The following is a 6,654-nucleotide window of genomic DNA, read 5'->3' on the forward strand; positions in this document are numbered from 1 at the left end:
ATCAATGACATTTATCACCTTTTCAAATTCCCATTGCACCTTGCCTATTCCTCACCTCTTCACACCCAAACACCTATCCACTAATCTCTGCTGCCCAGAGATTAGAGATGAGGTTTTCCAGTTGTATTTTAGTGAGTTTTTTTTCACACACTATTGGGTTCTATTGGCTAGGATTTTACTAAGGATTTTTGCATTCATTTTCATGAACATTTGTCTATAGTTTTCTTTTGTAGTAATGTTTTCACCTATTTTGGTGTCAGGATTATGATTCTGGGAGAATTCCTTCTTCTATATTTTAAGTAGAATTGGTGGCAGTTGATCTCTGAATATTTGGTAGGATTCATCATGAAGCCATCTTCATGGCTAGGATGTTGTTGTTGTTGTTGTTGTGAGTCTTTTTACGACCTGCCCACTTTCTTCTTTTGTGATGGGTCTGTTTATTTCTGGTGTTTTATTTCTGTCCTTTAATTTAGGTGATTGTTGTTGTTAGGTATCAAAGAGTTGAGTACAACTCATAGTAACTCAACAAACAACAGACTTAAACTCTATCTTATCCTGTGCCATCTTCATCATCTCTAACACACTTAAGCCCATTGCTCCAATCACTGTGTCAATTTATCTCATTAAGAATCTTCTCTTTTGCTGACTCTGTATTTTTCCAAGCATAATATTCCTTTCCAATGAATAGCCTCTCTTAACCACACATCCAAAATATGTGAGATAAAGTTTTGCCATCCTTGCCCCTGAGGAGCACTCTGGCTGCACTTTTCCCCAAGACATGTTTGTTTCTTCTCTTGGCCATCCATGGAATATACATTGCTCTTCTCCAACACCACAGCACAAAGGTTTCAATTCTTCTTTTGTCAACCTTATTTATTGTCCAGCTCTCAGATGCTGAGCAAGTGAATGAAAAGATCATGGCCTGAATGAGTCACACCTTGGACTTCAAACTGACATTGCTTCTCAGCAATTTAGAAAGATCCTTGTCAGTGGATTTTCCCAATGCAATGCATCTCCTGATCTCTAAGTCTTGATAGTATGGTTGTTGATTGTGGATCCAAGTAAGAGGAAATTGTTGACCTTTTCTCTACCCATTAAGATTTTGCTTATCAATTCAATGGTTTTTTTGTCTCCTTGATGTTGAGATGCAGTCCATATTGAAGGGTGTAGTCTTTGAGCCTCTGCAGGATTTCAAGTCTTCTTCACTTTAGCAAGGCTGTGTCATATTCACAGCACAGGTTGTTGGCGGGTCTTCTTCCAATCCTGATGCCATGTTCTTCAGAGTCCATCTTCTTGAATGATTTGCTCAGCATACAGATTGAATAAATAAGGACAAAGGATATACTTTCCTACTTTTAAACTACACAGTGTTCCCTTGCTTTGTTCGGACAACAGCTTCTTGATCTAGGTATAGTTTTTGCATGATCACAATTAAGTGTTTTGGGATTCCTATTCTTCTCAATGTTAGCCATAGTTTGTTATGATTGACATATTGAAATGTCTGCACAGTCAATTAAACACAGGCATTCTTCTGGCATTCTATGTTTTCAACCAGTATCCATCTGACATCAGCAGTGATATCCCTGGTGCTACTACCTCTTCTAAACCCAGCTTGCATTTCTGGTAGTTCTCTCTCAATGTACTGTTCTTGTCACTTTTTTTAAATAATCTTCACCAACATTTAGCTTGAATGTGACATTAATGATATTTTCCAAAAATTTTGGCACTCTGTTGAATCACCATTCTTGAGAACTGAAACAAATATGGGTCTCATTCAGGCAGTTGGCCAAGCAGCTATCCTCCACATTTCCTAGTACAGACTGGTTAGAACATCCAAGTCTGCATTTATTGGTTGAAACAAGTCAGTTGGTGTTCCATAGATTCCTGAGGACTTATGTGTCAATGTCTTCAGTGAAGCTTAAACTTCTTCCTTCACTGCTATTGGCTCTTGTGCATGCAGTATTTTCTGAAATTTTTCACTGTCAACCAGTTCTTTTTAGTACGTTAATTCTGTATATTCCTTTTCTTTTCATGCTTCCTAGATTGTTCAAGATTTTGTCCAGAGCATCTCTCAGTATTGCAACTCAAGTCTTGAATTTGTTCTTCAATTCTTTCAACTTTAGAAATTCCCAGTGAGTTCTTCCCTTTTTACTTTTCAATTCCAGTTGTTTGCACATTCCCTTATAATGCTTTTCTTTGTCTTCTCGAGCAGCCCTTTGAAATCTTCTGCTCATTTCTTTCTTTTTTAAATTTGTCTCCTTTGGTTTGGGTTTGTTGGTTGGTTGGTTGGTTGGTTGATTGGTTTATGTGCCCTTTGTTTTAAGTTCTTGATGCTCTGCAGCAATTTTCAGAGCATCTTCTGATATCTACTCTGGTCTTTTATTCTTCCTCTACCTATATAATGATATTTTTCTCTCTTTATGGATAATATCCTTGATGTCCTCCCATAACTCATATGGTCTTTTATAGGTAATATAAAATGCCTCAAACCTATTCTGGAGATTTTTAAATTCAGATGAGACAGACTCAAAGTTGTATTTTGGTTCTTGTGGACTAGTTTTTATATTCATCAGCTTCAATTTGAATTTGCACATGAGCAATTAGTTGTTCCATCGTCAGCACCTGGCCTGATTTTGACTGCTGATATTGAGCTTTTCCAACTATTCTCTCCACACATGTAGTCAATCTGATTCCTGTGCAGTCCATCAGATAAGGTCCATGTGTAAAGTTGCATTTTGTGGTTTTTGAAAAAGGGATTTCCAATTGATAAATCATTAAACATACAAAATTCAATCATTCTATGTCTGACCTCGTTTCTGTCACCAAAACTGTACTATCTAACCACCATTCCGTCCTCATTGTTTCCAACTTGTGCATTTCCGTCCCAAATAATGCAGCTTGATTGTATGTTTGGGGAATTTCAGACTGCAAAAGTTGGTAGAAATCTTCAATCTCACGTTGATGTGTTTAATTTAATAATAGTCACATTAATAAGCCTTCCTTGTTTGCTTTTAGATAGTTTCCTATCACTCACAGCGTTGTGCCTTAGGATGTTGTTGCTGTTGTTGTTATATACCATCAAGCAGCCTGCGACTCAAAGTGACGTGATGTAAACAGCTCTATTGAGTCAAACTCATCATCTCCAACAGATGCAAACCCACTTCTCCATTCACTGAGTCAAACCAGCCCACCTGGGTCTTCCTCTACTGTGCTGTCCCTCCACCCTTTCAAGCTTGATATTCTCCTACAAAGCCCTCCTGACAAGATACCCACGGTATTTGAGATAGCTTAAAAATCCTGGCCTCCAAGGAGCAAACTGGTTTCACCCTTTCCAGGACCAACCCATTTGTTCTTGTGGCAGTCCATAGTATATTGAATACTCTTCTCCAGCTCAAAGAAATTGACTCCTCTTATATCATCCTTAGTCATTGTCCAGCTCTCTGATGCATAACAAGTAATCATAAAGACCATGGCCTGTGTAAAGCACACTTTGGTCTCCAGACTGGCATTGTTGCTCTACAGTACTCTGGCGAGGTCCCTGAAAGTATATTTTCCTAATGAAATTACTCTGTTGATTTCCTAATTGCTGGTGTCAAGAGAATTGGTTGTGGAACCAAGCAAGCTAAAGTTATCAACTACCTCAATCTCTTCTTTATCATGAAGCTACCAATTTTCCCAGTGGTTAGAATCTTTGTTTTCTTGATGTTAACCTTCAAACCATGTTGAAGACTACACTCCTTGACTTTCTGCAGCAAAAACCTCATGTTCTACTCAATTTCAGAAGCAAGGTTCTGTCATCTGATGATCCTCTAATGAGGATTCTGGATGAGTCTTCATCCAATCCTGATGCCACATTCCTCTTGATAAAGTCCTGCCTTCCAAATGATCTGTTCTGCATGTCAATTGAAAATATATGGAGATAGAATGCATCCCTGATGCACAACTTTCCTCATCCTGAACCATGCAGTGTTTCCCTGCTCCTTTTACATGAGCACAATCAAGTGTTCTGGGATTACCATTTTTCTCAAAGTTAGACACAATTTGTGGTAATCCACACAGTCAAATACCTTTGCAAGTCAATGAAAGATAGACATTCCTCTGCTACTCTTGCTTCCAGCCAAGATTCATCCAATGTTGGTTATGATGTCCCTAGTGCCGGACTCTTCTAAACCCACCTTGAACATTTGCAAGTTCTCTGCTAATGTACTATTCTAGCCGGTTTTGGATAATTTTCAGCAGAATCTGGCTTGCAGGTAATAGTACTGATATTGTTCAATAATTTCCACAATCTGTCGGGTCACCTTTTTCTTTTTTCTTTTTATTTCACATAAGATTTTATTTAGATATCAGGGAAAAAACCCAAAAGGAATTCTATATTTAAAAAACTAAATTGCAAAATCACTGAATTAGACTTGCAAAGCCCCACCCAATGTGAGTTGGAAATATTCATTCCAAGATACAAAATAAACCAAAAATCTAAATCTTGCTATAGATTCAAAGCTATTTGATTCAGTCACAAAAATATTTAATACTGACCATTTCAAAACTTTTTTCATTTATAAACTTAGAAGTTCTCAACTTAAAAAAGTGCTGAAGTTTTCCCTCCCACACCTGTAGAAAACAACCCCCAGGGCTTCTCCCTTACAAAATGTCTATTCCACTTACTGGAATAATATTATAAATTTTATATTTGCTAAGTGTAATATATTACAAGCAAATAAACTAAGCCATATGAATTTCACTTTTTCTTTCTGGGTTCCTCAGACACTGATTAATTTGAACAAATCAGTGACTCTAAACCAAAAATTCAGAAACTTTCATTCATAAAAACATGTACCTTCCCACTTGAATTACACCCAGCCAATATATGTCAAGTTGGGTGCATGGCATTAATAGAACACACAGAAGCAAGGTACCCTCCATCAAGGAAAGAGTGCAGGCACTTTCCCGTCTCCTGGAAGATCTCCACTCACTGGGCATAGGCCATGCTGCCAACTATGACACAATCTTCTTGTTTGGGATCCCACACAGCTCGGAATCTGGTCAGCCAGCACCCAGTATTGGTGTGATGCCTGATTGTGGTGAGAAGAAGCTGAGAGAATACACAGCTGCTGTCAAAGATTCTCAGATTACAGTCAGCACATGTGGTTACCACTCTGTTACCAGTTACAGGTGAAAAATAAGCAGAAGCAATGCTCTTTGTGTGGTGAGTCAAAGAAATCAAAGGCTGTCTTGCCCTGGGACTCAGGTTTCTTGCATCATAAATAGGAACATCTCTTAATCCCGCAGTAATAAAATACTGTCTATGCACGGGATGAACATGAATAGTTCTTATTTTTTCCATAGAGCATTTGGTAAGTTTCTCATGAGAAGTTCCAGGTGTCCATGAATCCACAAGTGACATACTTCCATCCCAGTGCCCTACTACTAAAGTGGGGGCATCTTCTGCCAAGAAGTCAAAGGAAGGGACGTAAAAAAAAATAGCTCTGGAAAAATCTCCACAAAGTAACATGCCATCATAGCTCAGTGACAGGATGTGGGCTGGATTGGTGGGTGAAAAGTAAAGACTGTGGGGATGAAAAACATAAATTCCATCTTCTTTAGGATGCTGGGTCAAATCCCAAAATCCAATTTCTCCACGTTTGGCTCCAGCTGCCACCAAAGTTCTAGTTTCTGATGGATGGAGAGCTATAGAGAATACCAAGCCACTGGTAACTTTACAAACGGTATCTTCACTAATCACCATACCACTTAAGTTAGTTTTTAAGGCTAGATAATTCCTTCATTGTATTGTTCCTGCTTGTCTTGCTCATTTCTGCCCATGTCTGTAGAAATCCTTTAAACACTTCATTGGTATCTTGAATGTCAGGAATCATTTCTAACGGTCCAGGAGGTAAAAAAGGATTTTCATCTGCTTCTTTTTTTTTTTTCCCTAGATCTCATTTTTTTTTCCATCTGCTTCTAATGAGGACTGGGCTGGCCTTTCTGGTAAAGGAATTCCTGAAGGATCTACTCTTAATAATCGCATTGACCTTCTACAGCCAGTCTCATTTTCTCTCTTCTTAGGCTTCTTCCTCTTGGCTTCAGAAAGTTGTCTCTTATTTATTATTTCCCCAAGTCTTGCACCTGACTCAGACAACTGAAGAGATGCAAAAAACTTTGCCTTTTCTGCTTTGTTCTTTAATCTCTTTCTTTCATATGGTGACAATTCTGGTAAATCTTCTAAGCCTGGAATGTTATCTTCATCACTGTCACCATCCTGACTGCTTTCTGTATCAACACTGAGACTCACTGTATCTGAAGCGCTCTTGTGTTGGAGTTATATTATTTTCAGGATGAGCATCTAAGGATGTTTTGTAGAGAGGAGATTCTGCCCTGGAAGATGTGGTTTCCATTTTTGGAGTTAAAATCCCTCTGTAAACTGTCTTTATTTCAGTCTTCACACACAACACCACTTCATCGGAATTTTCTAACAGAGATCTGGCTTGCTTAAGTTGGTCTAACTCTTCATCTTTGGGTGGAAAGGCAGCAAGGGGGACCTTAAGCACCCTTTGAAAATTGCACTGGAGCACAGAGAAGCCAAAGCACAAGGAAGAATTCAAGATACTAAAGAGATGAATAGAAGATTTCAAAAGGCAGCACGGGATGACAAAG

At 38.5% G+C, this 6,654-nt stretch overlaps 2 pseudogenes; both read right to left on the bottom strand.

The window, feature by feature from the left end:
* Window positions 1–881, bottom strand: part of LOC102851531 — a 4,668-nt pseudogene extending 3,787 nt beyond the window's left edge.
* A 3,926-nt stretch (window positions 882–4,807) lies between these two features.
* LOC102850985 overlaps window positions 4,808–6,654 on the bottom strand; it is a 15,215-nt pseudogene continuing 13,368 nt past the window's right edge.

Source organism: Elephantulus edwardii, unplaced genomic scaffold (genome assembly GCF_000299155.1).
Source record: "Elephantulus edwardii isolate Elephantulus edwardi_28Jun2011 unplaced genomic scaffold, EleEdw1.0 scaffold00057, whole genome shotgun sequence".
Taxonomy (NCBI): Eukaryota; Metazoa; Chordata; class Mammalia; order Macroscelidea; family Macroscelididae; genus Elephantulus; species Elephantulus edwardii.